Consider the following 21937-nt stretch of genomic DNA (forward strand, 5'->3'; position numbering starts at 1 on the left):
CACCCACCCACCCAGCCAGGCACCCACCCACCCAGCCAGGCACCCACCCACCCAGCCAGACACCCACCCACCCAGCCAGGCACCCACCCAGCCAGGCACCCAGCCACCCACCCAGCCAGGCACCCACCCAGCCAGGCACCCAGCCACCCAGCCAGGCACCCAGCCACCCAGCCAGGCACCCAGCCACCCAGCCACCTTGAATACTGAATCAAGCAACTTAAAAACTGTCTGGGGTGTTAATTTACATAAGCCTTAGTAGACGATACAATGACTCAATGAAAGTGAACTATCCCTTTAAAATATCCGATCTACATTGACACGCTGTGAGCTTGTAGATTGGCTATTTTAAGCTATTCATGAATGTTTTTCAAAAATGGTAAAAGAAAAAAGGCAAAGTAGTTAAAGGATAAGGGCTTTAACCCATTTTGGACGGGAACCCCTTTTGGTGTTGCATTGTGTAATGCTTTAGCTATTGAAAAATAGCAGATCTACAAGCTCAGAGCTTGTACAGTAGGTCTGCTATTTTTGAAGAATCGTGAAAAGTGACATGAATGTGTTTGAGAACGACTGACACATCTTTATCGAGAAAACTGTCAGCATTTAGAAGACATTTGCAGAATCGTTCCCAGGTAGAAATGGCTTCAATAGCATGGATGAATATAGCAAGACTTTATTGGGGAAGAATTCCTCTAGCTTCCTTCTCTGTTTGCTTCACGCGCCAGAGTCACGCACACACACTACACAGGTGGTGCCAATCACTCAATTCAATTCAATTCAAAGGGCTTTATTGGCATGAGAAAACATACGTTTACATTGCCAAAGCAGAAAGAACAATACAACAATACAGCAATACAATCAAAACAAAAATGATGTACTTTGAAGGTCAGAATCTTCAATAGATCAACTTCTGTGTACCAAGGTCACTCAATGCAGGTATAGTGCAGGAATATACACAATGATTAGTCTTTAGGGTGGTTGTGTTCCATTTGATGTCCTTCTCCTATCACAGCAACTCACAAATCTTGCTGCTGTGTTCACTGCTGTGTTCACTCAATCAAGCTGTAGGCAGTGTTCATTTTGACAGCAAATCTTGGTTTTAGTTTTAGGCCCAGGCCACACAGATATATATGGAGTTTTTGCTAAACGCACATTTCTTTCTGCGTTTGTATTGGGCCTTTCGGCCACACGCAAACGGCATTTTCGGCCACTCAAACATAGGTTTTTGGAAACGGATTAAATAAGTGAATATTTTTGAAAATGTCCGGATCAGTGGACCTGTGTAGTCATGCCAAACGGAGCTTTTGAGAAACGATGATGTCACCGCTTATTAGCGCATGTCCTTTTTACTATAATTAGGTGAGAAATGCAGCTTAATTATGCCTGCATGTGGAAACTCGGATAGCATGTTTATATATATCACTGTTAACAATTAACTTTAAAACCCATCATATGTTGCATCAACTGCAGCGAGCAAAGGCTCTGCTATATTGAAGGACAGCAATACATGGCAACTTGACTTACTCTTCATTAATATTTGTGACAAATTTTGACTGAGTGTCAAAGCAGGGAATCATAGCTTCAAATCGACATATTGGTTGTTCAGTTTGACCCACCAGTTTTGGACTTATAGAGAAATGTCTTGCAGAGAAACAGCGAGTTGAGAAAACAGGCCTAAAGCTGAAAGGTTCACTTCTGTGGTCTCTAACATACATTACACCTAGCTACATGTTTAAGCATTTATTTCATATTTACATGTCTTCTGTGGTCTCTAACATTACACCTACAGTAGTTACATGTTTAAGCATTTATTTCATATTTACATGTCTTCTGTGGTCTCTAACATTACACCTAGCTACATGTTTAAGCATTTATTTCATATTTACATGTCTTATGTGGTCTCTAACATTACACCTACATGTTTACGCATTTATTTCACATTTACAGGTCTTCTGTGGACTCTAACATTACACCTAGCTACATGTTTAAGCATTTATTTCATATTTACATGTCTTCTGTGGTCTCTAACATTACACCTAGCTACATGTTTAAGCATTTATTTCATATTTACATGTCTTCTGTGGTCTCTAACATTACACCTATAGCTACATGTTTAAGCATTTATTTCATATTTACATTTCGATTTCAGCTCTGGCACTTATTTCAGACATGCTCTAGTATGTGAAGAGTCTGCCTGTGCTATTAACTCATTTTGGGGGAAAACTAAAACATGTTTTTCTCAAATCTGGTCATCATGACTTTTCACAGAAAAACAAAACAATAGATTTCATATATATATTATCATATACTCCACAGAGACAAATATTGCACGTTTTACTACAACAACACGTGATATAATCTGGCCTCAGCTGTCTGACTCAGACGACACGACGCTGCATAAAGCATATTGATAACCATGACATGATGATTGTCTACTACTGTATCAGAGGGCCTGACTGTAGGTACAGTATGATATGAGATGCAAGCGTGTTCCTGCTCATTGTGTTCTTATCATGGTTTCCATAATCTATACCAGGACGTCATAGATCTACTGTCATACTGCATATTGTTCAGTGATGGAAAGTAACTATTTCCAGTACTTCTACTCCACTACATCTCAGAGCCAAAATTTGTACTTTTACTTCACTACAATTATTTGAAAACTTTAGTGATTTTGAAAATCGCCGATCTACAAGCTCACAATGCGTCGCATCACATCTGTGGGGATAAACACATGCCTGTATGGGAGCCCCAAAAACACAAAATAAATGTAAAAAGTCTTCTATAGATCTAGTAGAGATGGAGTGTATACAATCTGATCTTCTGTAGATCTAGTATAGAGTCAATTCTAAGGCATGGTATCACCAGTTGGTTTGGAAACCTAACTGTAAAATACAAATCTGAGATCCTTAGATTAGCCAAAATGGCAGCGAAGATCATGGGTATGTCTGCACCTCCGATCACCCCCCAGGTCATCTTTGAGCAGGCCACCATTGGACAGGTTAAGAACATCGTGTCTGACCCCTCCCATGTACTATACCCTGAGTATCGGCTAATGCCACCAGGTAGGAGGTACGAGGTCCATGCGTGCAAATATAATAGGTACAAGCATTCCTTTGTCCCTCTGTCTGTCAATCACACTCCTTAACAGAGTCCTTGCAGAGGGCAGACAGGGTAGGGGTGGAAGGTTATGAGGTGATGTTCTTCCTCTTCTGCACTAGGTATGTTGGTGTGTGGTTGTTTAATGTTGTACGGGTCACTGTGTGCCTTTGTTGTCTTGTATTGTATCTGTATGCTGCAGGGCGGGTCCTTGGGAGACAAAATAAAGAAACCTTGAACATGAACCATGTACAAACGTCAGATCTCTCCCCACAGGCTGTAAGACTGCTTAACAAGTCTAAACAGTTCACATTAGTCTGTGGTATTCACGGCCCTGTTTGTATGCTGAATCTGTGTTCTTTTAAACTTTAGCACATACAAATATAGTCGATATTTAGATTAGGCACCGGGGGGCAATTATACTACACGTTTTACTACAACTACACGTTTTACTACAACAACTGGTTTCCATAATCTATACCAGGACGTCATAGATCTACTGTCATACTGCATATTGTTCAGTGGTGGAAAATATACTAAGTACTTTTACTTAAGTACTGTACTTAAGTACAATTTTGAGGCATTTGTACTTTGCTTGAGTATTTCCAATTTCCAGTACTTCCACTCCACTACATCTCAGAGCCAAAATTGTTATTTTTACTTTTACTTGATTAGAAAACATTAACCACATTTTTTCATAAAACATGTAGAATGTTCAGAGTCCTCATGTCTCAACCCGTTGTCATTTCATTTTACATCTAAAAAGCATTACTTTATGCTTTATGCTCAGGTCTCAACCCGTTGTCATTTAATTTTACATCTAAAAAGCATTACTTTATGCTTTGGCTATTCAAACATATCATGGCCTAAAGTCACGTGCTATGAGCTTGTATGTAGATCTGCTATTTTCTTTCTTTGAATATATTAAAGGGAAAATGGTATACTCCAATCTCTGCTCCTCGGGGGGGGGGGGGGCTTAGAATAGTATAAAAAAGGGGCTGTCCAAGTACTTTGTTGTATCACTTCAAAACACCACTCGAGGTCTGACGCTGAATCCATCCCCACCACCAGAGAGAGAGGATCTCCTGAACACTGAATCCATCCCCACCACCAGAGAGAGAGGATCTCCTGGACACTGAATCCATCCCCACCACCACCAGAGAGAGAGGATCTCCTGAACACAGAGGAGCTGATCATGTTCCTGCTTCTCACTCTCCTCGCTGGGTTGGCCCTGGACGGCGGACAGTGTCAGCTGATGTCAGCGTGTCCCCCGTACATGGTGTTAATCGAAGGTTGGTGCCGCCCGTGTGAAACTGCGATCGGCGCTGCGATCGACGACCTCGGATTCTGCAAATGTCCCCAATACACAGTGCTGGAAGGTTACGAGTGCGTGTGTAACCCGGGCAAAGTGATGGTCGACGGGCGGTGCCTGTGTCTCCCGGGCACAGTGCTGATCCTCGGAGAGTGCGTGTGTCCCGCGGGCACAGTGCTCGTAGACGAGACGCTCGTAGAGTGCGCGCCGTGTTCAAATGTGTTTGGCTACGCTTTGGACCACAATGGATTCTGCATACCGTGTCACAGCCCCCATTTTGAGGTCGTGAATGGACACTGCACCCCGTGTCGCACGACGATTGACATAGCGGGGACGTGCCTCCCGTGTGTGGGGCTGTTCATCAACGGGAAGTGCTGCGATCTCCGTTGGGAATGTAGGTATTCTTTTTTTTTTTTAGGTAGGCCTATACTTATGATGTCAGTTTGTTTGATTTCACAGCTATAGTCTTTATCATTATGACCAGTGGTCTGAAGTAACAAAGTGCATGTACTCGAGTACTGTAGCCTACTTAAGTACAATTTTGAGGTACTTGTATATTCAGTGGTGGAAAAAGTATACCCAATTGTTTTACTTAAGTAAAAGTACCACTACTGCAATTTTAGAAGTACTTTGTTAAAAGTCAAACCCTCTCTAGTCAAACACACAGACTTCATCATTGTTCTGGCCATAGGGTGCACATTTCTAATTGTGATTAGCCTATACTGATATCTATTACAAATACTCTTAACATTGACTGACTGCAGTTTCTACCAGCGGTGAAATGGGTTAAAATATAATAATGGTGACACTGATTTGAAGCCCTATAACTAAACCTTGACACATTCTCCCTCCTCTCCCTCCCTCTCTCTCTCTCCCTCTCTCTCCCTCTCTCCACCTCTCTCTCTCTCTCCCTCTCTCCACCTCTCTCTCCCTCTCTCTCCCTCTCTCCACCTCTCTCTCTCTCTCCCTCTCTCCACCACTCTCTCTCTCCCTCTCTCTCTCTCTCTCTCTCCCTCTCTCCACCTCTCTCCACCTCTCTCTCTCTCTCTCTCTCTCTCTCAGGCGAGTTCCACGTCCACGACTTCGGTGAGAGTGTAGACGAACAGTACATTTGCATGACAATGAGGCACGCACTTGGACTACCGTGGTGCAGCTGGGTAAGTCAAAGTGCAACACACTAAAAGTTCTGTACTTTTTACTTTTAAGATGGAGTGCCGTGATTTAGTACTTTTTCTGTTTTGCATTACTCTAAGACCCGTTGTCCACCGGTTGGTTCCCAGTGGGAACCGGTTCAGTTCTTTTCCACCGGTTGGTTCCCAGTGGGAACCGGTTCAGTTCTTTTCCACCGGTTGGTTCCCAGTGGGAACCGGTTCAGTTATTTTCCACCGGTTGGTTCCCAGTGGGAACCGGTTCAGTTATTTTCCACCGGTTGGTTCCCAATGGGAACCGGTTCAGTTCTTTTCCACCGGTTGGTTCCCAATGGGAACCGGTTCAGTTCTTTTTGGTTCTTAGTCCATGAGCCATGCAGAGCTCCAAAATTGGTGGGAAAAACTAGACCATTGTTTATAGGACCAATACAAGTACATTAATACATGATAACTCTTCCACAGTAGTAGCTTTTTCATATTTTCGATTATTTTGCATATTTTCCTACATAATGCCTCACTTGCATATTTAAAAATGTAAAATTTGTAATACAATAAATCATTGTCTTCGTGTAAGTACAGTACTCAACTGGGGAAGTTTCAGGGTGACAACAATCTAATTATATAGGTATGGTTTTATCCACTCAATTCATAATTAACGTTCCAATTATGGAGCTCTGGCTCATGGACTAAGAACCACAAAGAACTGAACCGGTTCTCATTGGGAACCAACCGGTGGAAAAGGGGCCTACAAGAGGGGTTAGGGGAGGGGCTGATAGTGTGCTGTCTCTATATTACTGTTTACTTCATTGGCCCGTTTGACTGTCAAGGGTTCAGCCTCCAGGAAGAAACCCTAAATACTGTAATGGGAAAATGACATTTCAGTCTATGTGAGCTAATTGTTGACAGAGAAAATACCCTTCCACCTGTTACCAGCAGTCAAAGACCTATTTGTGTTTATTCTGGTAGACTAGAATAAACACCATGTAAGGGCATGTGGTAAGCCAACAGTCAAGGACCTATTTGTGTTTATTCTAGTAGACTAAGGCAACACCATGTAAGGGCATGTAGTAAGCCAGCAGTCAAGGACCTATTTGTGTTTATTCTAGTAGACTAAGGCAACACCATGTAAGGGCATGTAGTAAGCCAACAGTCAAGGACCTATTTGTGTTTATTCTAGTAGACTAAGGCAACACCATGTAAGGGCATGTAGTAAGCCAGCAGTCAAGGACCTATTCCAGGACAGCATCATATAAGGGTTGTTCATGTAATGTGTTAGCCATATAGGGCCATGTGTTAAAGGAGTGTCCTGTTGCTTTACCCTCATATGTATTTTTATTCTTTCCGTGCTTCTCGAGGTGTATAAGAGAAGGGAAAAACCTGTGATGGGGAGTTGTCATGATACTTTGGTGTTGTGCATCTCCAGGAGCGCTCTTGTATTAAACACGTGATTGTGTCTCAACACTTTTGAACTTTTACATGATCTGGACTTCGACTTCTTTCCATTTTTGATTGTAAGTCTATTTAAGGCCACTTCAATACAAAGTTAATACACCATTGCACATAAAAACAACTCCAGGGTGTCTAATGAAGTACTGTCTCCTCATAGACACATGAAAAACTGGGAAAATACAAAAATTGTGGCACTCCATCTTTAAGTTAAAAAAATCTGAACTATCCCTTTAATCAACCAGTGGGCCATAGTACCTGATGATCATGTTTTAGGGGGAAACCATGGCACTCCATATTTAAGTACAATTGTGAGGTATTTGTAGTTTACTTGAGTATTTCCAATTTCCAATACTTTTACTTCTACTCCACTAACATCTCAGAGCCAAATATTGTACTTTTACTTCACTATGTTAACTAACCATTTCAGCCGATCAACAAGCTCGCAATGCAACTCATTGTGAGCTTGTAGATCTGCTATTTTCAAAAGATTGTTATACATTTGAAAACTTCAAATGATGACTTTCTGCACAATGAGTGAAACCTGTCCACCAGTGACCTCATCGATGGGGACTTTCAAGCTAATAGAAAAGTTGTTCTCACGATAATAAAAATCTAAATATATATATTTTTGTCATCTCTGCCTAACGATGATGTCACTGGTGGACGGGTTTCTGAACTTCCCACATTTTAGTGCATAATGAAATGTAGCCCTATAGAACGGCTCTTGTTTTCACATACAGTATGTACAGTATTTCACATACAGAGCCATAGAACACCCTCCTTTATCCCATTCTGACCTGAGATCAGATTCATACGAGGTTTCCACTGGACACACACTGGTCTGATGAACCCATTCTGACCTGAGATCAGATTCTAAAAATGTCAGTCGTTCTTCGAATTTTTCAAAAATAGCAGACCTACAAGCTCGTATCGCGCCACTCGGTGGCGCGATATGAGCTTGTAGATCTGCTATTTTTCAATAGGTAAAGCATAACATGATGCTAACACCAAAATGGGTGCCCGGTCAGAATGGGTTATTTGTGGTAGAACTCTAACATATGCGGCATAAATGTGATAAATGCTCCGTTTGTACTCGCCCATTAAATAATTCCAAAGACGTGGTGTGAAAAATGGTCCTCTAGTTTTATATCCATGTGAAAGTTCTGGCACAAAACGCGTATTTAGTGAATTATCTCCACTTTTTCAAGAGATGCACACGGACGCCTTTCTCTCCGGCGAGGGGGGGGGGGCCGGAGTGATCGATGAACGGATTTGAGATACTTCCTGTTGTTTACCGCAGACGTCATCACCAATTGACCAGGGAAACACAAAAGTTTGCAGTCACACAATTGGCAGGTGGTGTGATTAATTACCCAGCACCTATCGCAAAGCACCTGCCAATTGTGTGACTGCAAACTTTTGTGTTTCCCTGGTCAATTGGTGATGACGTCTGCGGTAAACAACAGGAAGTATCTCAAATCCGCTCATCGATCACTCCGCCCCCCCCCCCCCCCCCTCGCCGGAGAGAGAGGCGTCTGTGTGCATCTCTTGAAAAAGTGGAGATAATTCACTAAATACGCGTTTTGTGCCAGAACTTTCACATGGATATAAAACTAGAGGACCATATTTCACTCCACGTCTTTGGAATTATTTAATGGGTGAGTACAAACGGAGCATTTATCACATTTATGCCGCACATATTCGTATCTACAAGGAAACGGTGGAAGCCATCTATGCCTCTGACACACAAATGATCACAGGCATTCTAGGTCTAAATGAAATGTAGAACTGTTTTGCCTTATATAGGAAGTTAATGGTGGCCATATGGATTTGGCAAAAATAAAAAGTATGATTTTATAGTAATGATTTATATAAAAGTAAGTCAATTCTGTCTTTCATATATTTTATTTATTCCATGAATATCTTTCAACACAGGTAGGACCATTGTCAGTAGCAGCATGAGTGGCAGCTCCGTCTCTGAAGCCGCGGCAGAGAGGGAGTCGAGTAGTCGACTCAACAACACCTCCAACCCTCCTGTCCTCCTGAAGCCAGAGAGGGAGTCGACTCAACAACACCTCCAACCCTCCTGTCCTCCTGAAGCCAGAGAGGGAGTCGACTCAACAACACCTCCAACCCTCCTGTCCTCCTGAAGCCAGAGAGGGAGTCGACTCAACAACGCCTCCAACCCTCCTGTCCTCCTGAAGCCAGAGAGGGAGTCGACTCAACAACGCCTCCAACCCTTCCCGATAAGTGGGGATGAATTGAATACATAGTGTAGGACCACAACAGTGTTATCCTTTTCTTATTTTTAGCATGGTTGTACAGTAACTGCACCGCTGTAGTGTTTTGCAAGCTGTTATTAAAGTATTCAACCAATCAAAGAATCCGTCTACCACGTCATAGAATTGATTCCAAGACATCACTGTTGGTTTATATTGAATGGTTTTAGGTCGTTGGTTTATTGAATGCTTATATATATATATAATGAATTGCATTTTTATAGCGCTTTTCCAAGTGCTCAAAGCTACGAGCTTGTAGATCTGCTATTTTTCAATAGCGAAAGTATAACATAATGCTTAAAACACCCAAATGGGTTCCCGCCCAGAACATTTTAAGCCTTGTTTAAAGCCAACTCGGACGGTACAAATAAACACAATTCTTTGTTCTTTGTAATTAGAAAGAAGAAAATAAACAAAAAATGCATGTGTTCAGCCCAAACATTTTTGATTATTGTCTTGATGTTGTCACCATCCGAGTTGTCCTTGTCCGAGGCTTACAGGTCTTTAAAGGAGAATTCCATTCTAGAATGCTTTCTTACCTTTCTTTGTAGTTACATTACGTCCCAACCAAAGAGGTCCAGGTGTTATTTGTAGTTGTTGCGTCTCAACCAAAGAGGTCCAGGTGTTATTTGTAGTTGTTGCGTCCCCACCAAAGAGGTCCAGGTGTTTTTTGTAGTTGTTACGTCCCCACCAAAGAGGTCCAGGTGTTTTTTTGTGCAAAAACTCCTTATTGGCTATTTCCCTTACCATAAGCCTTAACTGAATTGCATTGAATTGAATGGTAATTGAATGGGGCTATGGGGTGTCGTGCTATTTCGCTAATTTCCATCTAAATAAGTAGTAAAGTGTGTCGCTTGGGATATTATTTACATTATGAAGAGAGGATATATACAAAATAATTATTATTTTGAGCGATTTAGCACAACACCCCATAGCCCCATTCAATTCAATGCAATTCATTTAGGGCTCATGGTAGGGGAAATAGCCAATAATGCACTTTTGCACAAAATAACACCTGGACCTCTTTGGTGGGGACGTAACAACTACAAATAAAGGTAAGAAAGCCTTCTAGCATGGAATTCTCCTTTAAATACAAACTTTCTGAAACGTCTACTGTATGGGGAAAAAATGAATTGGAAATTATCTTCCGGGCCGCTCATCGGGGACTGCGACACTCTATAGGGCACACAATTTACAATTTAGGCATTTAGCAGACGCTAAATAATCTATAGTATCGGTAATCCAGAGCGATTTACAGTAAGCAAGAACAACACATGGTAATACATGAAATGCATAGAAATTGTCATCAATAATCCTAAGCAAGCTAAGAACCTAATATCTGTCTAACAGTAGAATATACTGTATGTACAGTGAAGCTATGAGTATAGTATACATTATAGAGTGATATGTGCTAGTCTACATTAACTTAATGACTAGTATTAACATGTTTATTGTCCTTTTGTGTCCAATGTAGTTTTTGTGTCCAATGTCGTTATGTTAACAGTTCATAATGTTAACATGACTATAACTAAATGCATTTGAAATTCATTAAAAAGGTTACTTTTCAGGATTCCAATTCAAAAATAGCAAAACATTATTCAGGTTTTCAATTCAAATAGCCGATCTACAAGCTCAAAGCGCGTCACATTGCCACGCGTTTTGAGCTTGTAGATCGGCAAATTTTGCTACGACAGTAATATGCACTGTGGCCCCTCTGGAGTGAGTGTGGAAATATAGTGGCCCTCGCCATCGACAAAGTTGCCCACCCCTGCAGTAGATCTATGACGTCCTGGTATAGATTATGGAAACCATGATAAGAACAGAATGAGCATCTCATATCATACTGTACCTACAGTCAGGCCCTCTGATACAGTAGTAGACAATCATCATATCATGGTTATCAATATGCTTTATGCAGCGTCGTGTCGTCTGAGTCAGACAGCTGAGGCCAGATTATATCACGTGTTGTTGTAGTAAAACGTGCAATATTTGTCTCTGTGGAGTATATGATAATATATATATGAAATCTATTGTTTTGTTTTTCTGTGAAAAGTCATGATGACCAGATTTGAGGAGATTTTCTTTTTTTAGTTTTCCCCCAAAATTAGTTTATAGCTCTTCACATACTAGAGCATGTCTGAAATAAGTGCCAGAGCTGAAATTTAAATGTAAATATGAAATAAATGCTTAAACATGTAGCTAGGTGTAATGTTAGAGACCACAGAAGACATGTAAATATGAAATAAATGCTTACACATGTAGCTAGGTGTAATGCTAGAGACCACAGAAGACATGTAAATATGAAATAAATGCTTAAACATGTAGCTAGGTGTAATGTTAGAGACTACAGAAGACATGTAAATATGAAATAAATGCTTAAACATGTAGCTAGGTGTAATGTTAGAGACCACAGAAGACATGTAAATATGAAATAAATGCTTAAACATGTACTGTAGCTAGGTGTAATGTTAGAGACCACAGAAGTGGACCTTTCAGCTTTAGGCCTGTTTTCTCAACTCGCTGTTTCTCTGCAAGACATTACTCTATAAGCCATATGTCCTAAACTGGTGGGTCAAACTGAACAACCAATATGTCGATTTGAAGCTATGATTCCCTGCTTTGACACTCAATTTGTCACAAATATTAATGAAGAGTAAGTCAAGTTGCCATGTATTGCTGTCCTTCAATATAGCAGAGCCTTTGCTCGCTGCAGTTGATGCAACATATGATGGGTTTTAAAGTTAATTGTTAACAGTGATATATATAAACATGCTATCCGAGTTTCCACATGCAGGCATAATTAAGCTGCATTTCTCACCTAATTATAGTAAAAATGATATGCGCTAATAAGCGGTGACATCATCGTTTCTCAAAAGCTCCGTTTGGCATGACTACACAGGTCCACTGATCCGGACATTTTCGAAAATAGTCACTTATTTAATCCGTTTCCAAAAACCTCCGTTTGAGTGGCCGGAAACGCCGTTTGCGTGTGGCCAAAAGGCCCAACCGCACAAAGAAATGTAAGTAGCCTTGCCGAGCCATGAGGCCCATAGGGGCAGGAGCCTATCTCCTGTTTCTGTAGCCATGAGGCCCATAGGGGCATGGAGCCTATCTCCTGTTTCTGTAGCCATGAGGCCCATAGGGGAAGGAGCCTATCTCCTGTTTCTGTAGCCATGAGGCCCATAGGGGCATGGAACCTATCTCCTGTTTCTGTAGCCATGAGGCCCATAGGGGCATGGAGCCTATCTCCTGTTTCTGTAGCCATGAGGCCCATAGGGGAAGGAGCCTATCTCCTGTTTCTGTAGCCATGAGGCCCATAGGGGCAGGAGCCTATCTCCTGTTTCTGTAGCGTGAGGCAGCTTGATGTACAAGTACACCCCCTGGACATGACACTAGTATGTCGCAGGGAAATACCCCCAATCCAACCCTTGATGCTGAGTGTCAAGCAGGGAGGCACTGGGGCCCATTTTTCAGAGTCTTTGGTATGACCCGGCCGGGGATCGAACCCCGACCTCCCAGTCTCAGGGCAGACACTCTAACCACAAGGCCACTGAGCTGGTCACAAAGAAATGTGCGTTTAGCAGAAGCTCCATATATACGTGTGGCCTGGGCCTAAAACTAAAAACAAGATTTGCTGTCAAATGAACACTGCCTACAGCTTGATTGAGTGATTGGCACCACCTGTGGAGTGTGTGTGTGTGTGTGTGTGTGTGTGTGTGTGACAACTGACAAGCAAACAGAGAAGGAAGAGGAATTCTTCCCTAAATGAAGTCTTGCTATATTCGTATTTGGGTATTATTGGATATTTGAAGCGAGGATGAAGCCCGTCTCAATGTCTCTCTATGTGCATTCTTACCGGGTGCGTGCGCGGCCGGCCTTCTTTCTTAGGTATTTATTTTTTTGGTATTATTGGATATAAACCGCTGGATAAAGATAACTTTATTTCCATTTGTGGATTCATGGATTTTCCTGCATGGATTATTGGATTTGCGAAGGACGCAGACTTCACCGGAAGAGTTTAAAGACGGTAAGAAGAGCCTTAATGCCGCACTCACAGAGGAGACTTTGGGCTCTGTTTTCCTCCATGCTATTGAAGCCATTTTGACCTGGGAACGATTCTGCAAATGTCTTCTAAATCCTGACTGTTTTCTTGAAAAAGCTTTTTTTCTATGTCAGTCGTTCTGAAACACTTTCATTTCACTGTTCACGATTCTTCAAAAATAGCAGACCTACATGCTGAAATAGCAGAAGCATAACATAATGCTAACACCAAAAGTGGTTCCCGCCCAAAATGGGTTAAAGCCCTTATCCTTAAACTACTTTGCCTTTTTTTTCTTTTACTATTTTTGGAAAAAAAACCCTGGCTGGGTGCCTGGGTGGGTGGCTGGGTGCCTGGCTGGGTGGCTGGGTGCCTGGCTGGGTGGCTGGGTGGCTGGCTGGGTGCCTGGCTGGGTGGCTGGGTGCCTGGCTGGGTGGCTGGGTGGCTGGGTGCCTGGCTGGGTGCCTGGCTGGGTGGCTGGGTGGCTGGGTGCCTGGCTGGGTGGCTGGGTATGAGCACGTAAACAGCATGGTTGCTTTTGTTGTTTTTTGTAAACATGCCTGTTTACTCTGGGTTCTTCTCCTTATCATCATTAATGTCATGTGATGTCACCATCCACGTGCCTAATCATCTCAGCCCTGTATTATCCTTTATATTATTTTATCATATTTATATCATGGATTTCCAGACGCTATAGGTTCAGATTTAATATCTTATTCAGTCTCCATGTTGTTGTCTGCCTCCAGCCACAAACTGGCCATAATGAAAGGTCTGTTTTGGTTTGAGACGACATGTATTTGGCCTTGGCCTGTAGTGGAAGTGCAGGGAAAGAATGTTATCAGCAGGTCGCCTGCAGGCAACGCCAGCTTGTGCGCGCTCTCCAGGCTTCAATGGGCATCCATGTGCTGAACAGAGGAGACGAGTTCTACGTCTCATCGTCCATGTGCTGCTCCAATGACCTATTATATGAAGATACTGTAGGTTGAAAAGTGGTGAAGTGGTCCTTTATTATGTTTGTAAAGTTCTATGGGGGGGGAAAAAACCACGCCCCCTTTTATATTCCCTCGACGACCTTACAGGCGTTTGCAAAGGCTACACTTATGTCATTTTAGATTAATAATTTAGCATTTGGTTAGATTTATCAGTTTACGGTCTGTAGAGTGTCTGCCCTGAGACTGGGAGGTCGGGGTTCGATCCCCGGCCGGGTCATACCAAAGACTCTGAAAATGGGACCCAGTGCCTCCCTGCTTGACACTCGGCATCAAGGGTTGGATTGGGGGTAAGTCTCTGCGACATACTAGCGTCATGTCCAGGGGGTGTACTTGTGTCAAAGCAGGGAATAATAGCTTCAAATCGACATATTGGTTGTTCAGTTTGACCCACCAGTTTTGGAGATATGGCTTATAGAGAAATGTTTTGCAGAGAAACTAAGGGCCGATTCATACTCCTATTTTACCGCTGTTTCGGCGCTGTAGTGCCGAAATAATTTCGGCTCGTCAGAAATTTTCAGTAGCACCGAAGAGCCGATATTAGGACGGTACCCCCCCCCCCCCCCCCCCCCCGAACCTCAAATGACATCAAAGTGTAGGCTCTACAGCGCCGAACCGACTTTTATTCGGCTCTAAAATAGGAGTATGAATCGGCCCAAAGGCATGGTATCACCAGTTGGTTTGGAAACCTAACTGTAAAATACAAATCCGCGATCCTTAGATTAGCCAAAATGGCAGCGAAGATCAAGGGTATGTCTGCACCTCCGATCACCCCCCCAGGTCATCTTTGAGCAGGCCACCATTGGACAGGTTAAGAACATTGTGTCCGACCCCTCCCATGTACTATACCCTGAGTATCGGCTAATGCCATCAGGCAGGAGGTACGAGGTCCATGCGTGCAAATATAATAGGTACAAGCATTCCTTTGTCCCTCTGTCTGTCAATCACGCTCCTTAACAGAGTCCTTGCAGAGGGCAGACAGGGTAGGGGTGGAAGGTTATGAGGTGATGTTCTTCCTCTTCTGCACTAGGTATGTTGGTGTGTGGTTTTTTAATGTTGTACGGGTCACTGTGTGCCTTTGTTGTCTTGTATTGTATCTGTATGCTGCAGGGCGGGTCCTTGGGAGACAAAATAAAGAAACCTTGAACATGAACCTTGTACAAACGTCAGATCTCTCCCCACAGGCTGTAAGACTGCTTAACAAGTCTAAACAGTTCACATTCTGTGGTATTCACGGCCCTGTTTGTATGCTGAATCTGTGTTCTTTTAAACTTCAGCACATATAAAGATTGTCGATATTTAGATTAGGCACCGGGGGGGCAATTATACTACACGTTTTACTACAACTACACGTTTTACTACAACAACTGGTTTCCATAATGATTATGGAAACCAGTTGTTGTAGTAAAACGTGTAGTTGTAGGATAGAAAACACATGCCTGTATGGGAGCCCCAAAAACACAAAATAAATGTAAAAAGTCTTCTATAGAGCTAGTATAGAGTAGAGATGGAGTCTACAATCTGATCTTCTATAGATCTAGTATAGAGTCAATTCTAAGGCATGGTATCACCAGTTGGTTTGGAAACCTAACTGTAAAATACAAATCTAAGATCCTTAGATTAGCAAAAATGGCAGCGAAGATCATGGGTATGTCTGCACCTCCGATCACCCCCCAGGTCATCTTTGAGCAGGCCACCATTGGACAGGTTAAGAACATTGTGTCTGACCCCTCCCATGTACTATACCCTGAGTATCGGCTAATGCCATCAGGCAGGAGGTACGAGGTCCATGCGTGCGACAAATTTGGGAGACAAAATAAAGAAACCTTGAACATGAACCTTGTACAAACGTCAGATCTCTCCCCACAGGCTGTAAGACTGCTTAACAAGTCTAAACAATTCACATTCTGTGGTATTCACGGCCCTGTTTGTATGCTGAATCTGTGTTCTTTTAAACTTCAGCACATATAAAGATAGTCGATATTTAGATTAGGCACCGGGGGGGCAATTATACACTACAACTACACGTTTTACTACAACTGGTTTCCATAATCTATATAGACGTCATAGATCTACTGTCATACTGCATATTGTTCAGTGGTGGAAAGTATACTAAGTACTTTTACTTAAGTACTGTACTTAAGTACAATTTCGAGGCATTTGTACTTGAGTATTTCCAATTTCCAGTACTTGTACTGGAAATTACTACTCCACTACATCTCGGAGCCAACATTGTTACTTTTACTTGATTAGAAAACATTAACCAATTTTTTTTTCATAAAACGTGTAGAATGTTCAGAGTCCTCAGGTCTCAACCCGTTGTCATTTAATTTTACATCTAAAAAGCATTACTTTATGCTTTATGCTCAGGTCTCAAATATAGTTTATACGTATAGTTTCATTATATAGATATTCCACTGTTACTTTCTTAGCTTACGCATGTTTCATGATATATGCTTTTTATGTGATGTATTCCCATGCTTTTTTGCTCTTGCTTAATGTAAATCGCTCTGGATTATGAGCGTCTGCTAAATGCCTAAATTGTAAATTGTAACCCATTGTCATTTCATTTTACATCTAGAAAGCATTACTTTATGCTTCATGCTCAGGTCTCAACCCATTGTCATTTCATTTTACATCTAGAAAGCATTACTTTATGCTTCATGCTCAGGTCTCAACCCGATGTCATTTCATTTTACATCTAAAAGCATTACTTTATGCTTCATGCTCAGGTCTCAACCCATTGTCATTTCATTTTACATCTAGAAAGCATTACTTTATGCTTTGGCTATTCAAACATATCATGGCCTAAAGTCACGTGCTATGAGCTTGTATGTAGATCTGCTATTGTTTTATATTAAAGGGAAAATGTTATACTCCAATCTCTGCTTCTGGGGGGGGGGGGGGGGGTTTGTCCCCCGGCTGTCCCTTCAGGGCGGGGCTTAGAATAGTATAAAAAAGGGGCTGTCCAAGTACTTTGTTGTATCACTTCAAACCACCACCCGAGGTCTGACGCTGAATCCATCCACACCACCAGAGAGAGAGGATCTCCTGGACACTGAATCCATCCCCACCACCACCAGAGAGAGAGGATCTCCTGAACACTGAATCCATCCCCACCACCACCAGAGAGAGAGGATCTCCTGAACACTGAATCCATCCCCACCACCACCAGAGAGAGAGGATCTCCTGAACACTGAATCCATCCCCACCACCACCAGAGAGAGAGGATCTCCTGGACACTGAATCCATCCCCACCACCACCAGAGAGAGTGGTGGAGCTGATCATGTTCCTGCTTCTCACTCTCCTCGCTGGGTTCGCCCTGGACGGCGGACAGTGTGTGACGGTGACGGATGGGTGTAACCGACCCGAAGACCTGATATTCCTCGACAGATGGTGCTACCCGTGTTCAGATTGGATCGGCGCAGTGTTGGACCAAGGACAGTGCAAGTGTCCAGCAGGTGCACAGTGCTACCCGTGTGCATATTTGTACGGTGGAGTGCTGGACCACCATGGACAGTGCACGTGTTCACTAGTGGAGTCAGAGTGCCTCCCGTGTTCAGCTTTGTTCGGCGCAGTGTTGGGCACCTACGGACAGTGCATAGTGTGTACAGGAGCACAACAGTGCCTCCTGTGTTCGGCCGTGGCCGGCGTAGTGTGGGACTCGGATGGACTGTGCGCATGTCCCAGGGGCACAGTCCTTGACAACGGACAGTGCCTGCCGTGTTCAATTGTGTTAGGCTTAGGCGCACAGCTGATCGGTGGACGGTGCGTGTGTCCCACGGGCACAGCCCTTGACAACGGACAGTGCCTGCCGTGTTCAATTGTGTCAGGCCACGCTTTGGACGTCGATGGACACTGTGTTCCGTGTCCCACGGAGCTGGCGGGAGGACAGTGCATCCCGTGTCGCACAGAGCTTACAGTGTGGGAGACGTGCAGAGCGTGTCTGGGAGTGTTCGTCAATGGGAAGTGCTGTGATCTCACTCTTGCATGTAGGTATTATTTTTTTTTCTTTTTAGGTCTATGTGATGTGAGTTTGTTTGATTTCACAGCTATAGTCTTTATCATTATGACCAGTGGTCTAAAGTAACTAAGTGCATGTACTCAAAGTACTCAATTGTTTTCCGTAAGTAAAAGTACCAATACTGCAATTTAGAAGTACTTCGTTAAAAGTAAAAGTACAGAATTTAAACTTGAGTACTTGAGTAAAAGTGCAAAAGTATTGGCATCAAAATCCGTTTGCAAGGCCCTTTATGGGCATTGTAGGAATTCATCAATCTAGTCAAACCCTCTAGTCAAACCCTCTCTAGTCAAACCCTCTCTAGTCAAACCCTCTCTAGTCAAACCCTCTGTAGTCAAACCCTCTCTAGTCAAACCCTCTGTAGTCAAACCCTCTCTAGTCAAACCCTCTCTAGTCAAACCCTCTCTAGTCAAACCCTCTGTAGTCAAACCCTCTCTAGTCAAACCCTCTGTAGTCAAACCCTCTGTAGTCAAACCCTCTCTAGTCAAACCCTCTGTAGTCAAACCCTCTCTAGTCAAACCCTCTCTAGTCAAACCCTCTGTAGTCAAACCCTCTGTAGTCAAACCCTCTCTAGTCAAACCCTCTCTAGTCAAACCCTCTGTAGTCAAACCCTCTGTAGTCAAACCCTCTCTAGTCAAACCCTCTGTAGTCAAACCCTCTCTAGTCAAACCCTCTCTAGTCAAACCCTCTGTAGTCAAACCCTCTCTAGTCAAACCCTCTGTAGTCAAACCCTCTCTAGTCAAACCCTCCTCTCTAGTCAAACCCTCTGTAGTCAAACCCTCTCTAGTCAAACCCTCTCTAGTCAAACCCTCTGTAGTCAAACCCTCTGTAGTCAAACCCTCTGTAGTCAAACCCTCTGTAGTCAAACCCTCTCTAGTCAAACCCTCTGTAGTCAAACCCTCTATAGTCAAACCCTCTCTAGTCAAACCCTCTCTAGTCAAACCCTCTCTAGTCAAACCCTCTATAGTCAAACCCTCTGTAATCAAACCCTCTGTATTCAAACCCTCTCTAGTAAAACCCTCTGTAGTCAAACACACAGACTTCATCATTGTTCTGGCCATAGGGTGCACATTTCTAATTGTGATTAGCCTATACTGATATCTATTACAAATACTCTTAACATTGACTGACTGCAGTTTCTACCAGCGGTGAAATGGGTTGAAATATAATAATGGTGACACTGATTTGAAGCCCTATAACTAAACCTTGACACATTCTCCCTCCTCGCCTCTCTCTCTCTCTCTCTCTCTCTCTCTCTCTCTCTCTCTCTCTCTCTCTCTCTCTCTCTCTCTCTCTCGCTCTCTTTTCTCAGCTCTCTGTTTTAGAATTCCTGATGAGCATGACCTGCAGTACGGGTACCGTCACATGACCAGCGAGGAAAGAAGCATTTGCGATACCTTGAGGAATGGCCATGCCATGCTGCATGTCATGATGAGGAATAGGCCTACCATGATGACTCAGTCATGCTCGTGAGTGCCGTGATTTAGTACTTTTTCTGTTTTGCATTACTCTAAGACCCCTTTTCCACCGGTTGGTTCCCAATGGGAACCGGTTCAGTTCTTTTCCACTGGTTGGTTCCCAGTGGGAACCGGTTCAGTTCTTTTCCACCGGTTGGTTCCCAGTGGGAACCGGTTCAGTTCTTTTCCACCGGTTGGTTCCCAGTGGGAACCGGTTCAGTTCTTTTCCACCGGTTGGTTCCCAATGGGAACCGGTTCAGTTCTTTTCCACGGGTTGGTTCCCAATGGGAACCGGTTCAGTTCTTTTCCACCGGTTGGTTCCCAATGGTTCAGTTCTAAAAGAACTGAACCGGTATGTTATTTTTGGTTTCTTCCTGAAAGCTGAAAGCCTTTGAGTCAAAAGGCCCAATCGACATGACACCATTTTAGTGACATCATAACCCTAACCCCTCCCACATTATCATTAATTAATATAGTGGTTGCAACTGTATTAATTGATTGCCCGAGTCCCGTGGTGGGAGTTCTGCTCTGGTTTTGGTCAATATTAAGTAGTTCCGGTCATTTTGTGGAGGTCACAGGGACCCACGCAGTACTTTTTGAATTTGTATTGTTGACCTATTTCTAAAATATTAGCACGACTTTCGTTCAACTTGGACCCCTCCATCACATGGAACTATTTTCTTGGCGTAGTGATATGGACACAAAAAACATAGTTATGTGTGATAGAGGGGTAAAAAAATAACGAAAGTTGCACTAATATTAAAAAAATAGGTCAGCAATACAAATAATGTTAGTTGTGTGGATTAATTTACCTTTACTGCGTGGCCCCCAGTGCCCCCCACAAAATGACCGGAAATACTTGATATTTCACCAAAACCAGAGCAGAACTCCCACCACGGGACTCGGGCAATCAATTAATACAGTTGCAACCTTTATATTAATGGAAAGTATTTCATACAACTTAAGTTAAAAAAATCTGAACTATCCCTTTAATCAACCAGTATTACCTGATGATCATGTTTTAGGGGGGAAAACCATGGCACTCCATATTTAAGTACAATTGTGAGGTATTTGTAGTTTACTTGAGTATTTCCAATTTCCAATACTTTTACTTCTACTCCACTAACATCTCAGAGCCAAATATTGTACTTTTACTTCACTATGTTAACTAACCATTTCAGCCGATCAACAAGCTCGCAATGCAACTCATTGTGAGCTTGTAGATCTGCTATTTTCAAAAGATTGTTATACATTTGAAAACTTGAAATTATGACTTCATTCTGCACAATGAGTGAAACCTGTCCACCAGTGACATCATCGATGGGGACTTTCAAGCTAATAGAAAAGTTGTTCTCACGATAATAAAAATCTAAATATATATATTTTGTAATCTCTGCCTAACGATGATGTCACTGGTGGACAGGTTTCTGAACTGCCCACATTTTAGTGCATAATGAATTGTAGAACTGTTTTGCCTTATATAGGAAGTTAATGGTGGCCATATGGATTTGGCAAAAATAAAAAGTATGATTTTATAGTAATGATTTCTATAAAAGTAAGTCAATTCTGTCTTTCATATATTTTATTTATTCCATGAATATTTTTCAACACAGGCAGGTTCTTCATCAGCGTGATTATCAGCCTGGGTGGCAGCTCCGTCTCTGAAGCCGCGGCAGAGAGGGAGTCGACTCAACGCCTCCAACCCTCCTGTCCTCCTGAAGCCAGAGAGGGAGTCGACTCAACAACACCTCCAACCCTCCTGTCCTCCTGAAGCCAGAGAGGGAGTCGACTCAAAAACGCCTCCAACCCTTCCCGATAAGTCTTGATGAATTGAATACATACTGTAGGACCACAACAGTGTTATCCTTTTCTTTTTTAGCATGGTTGTACAGTAACTGCACCGCTGTAGTGTTTTGCAAGCTGTTATTAAAGTATTCAACCAATCAAAGCATCCGTCTACCACGTCATAGAATTGATTCCAAGACATCACTGTTGGTTTATATTGAATGGTTATAGGTCGTTGGTTTATTGAATGCTTATATATATATATAATGAATTGCATTTTTATAGCGCTTTTCCAAGTGCTCAAAGCTACGAGCTTGTAGATCTGCTATTTTTCAATAGCGAAAGTATAACATAATGCTTA

Source organism: Protomyctophum bolini (assembly GCF_963924005.1).
Source record: "Protomyctophum bolini genome assembly, chromosome: 21".
Lineage (NCBI taxonomy): Eukaryota > Metazoa > Chordata > Actinopteri > Myctophiformes > Myctophidae > Protomyctophum > Protomyctophum bolini.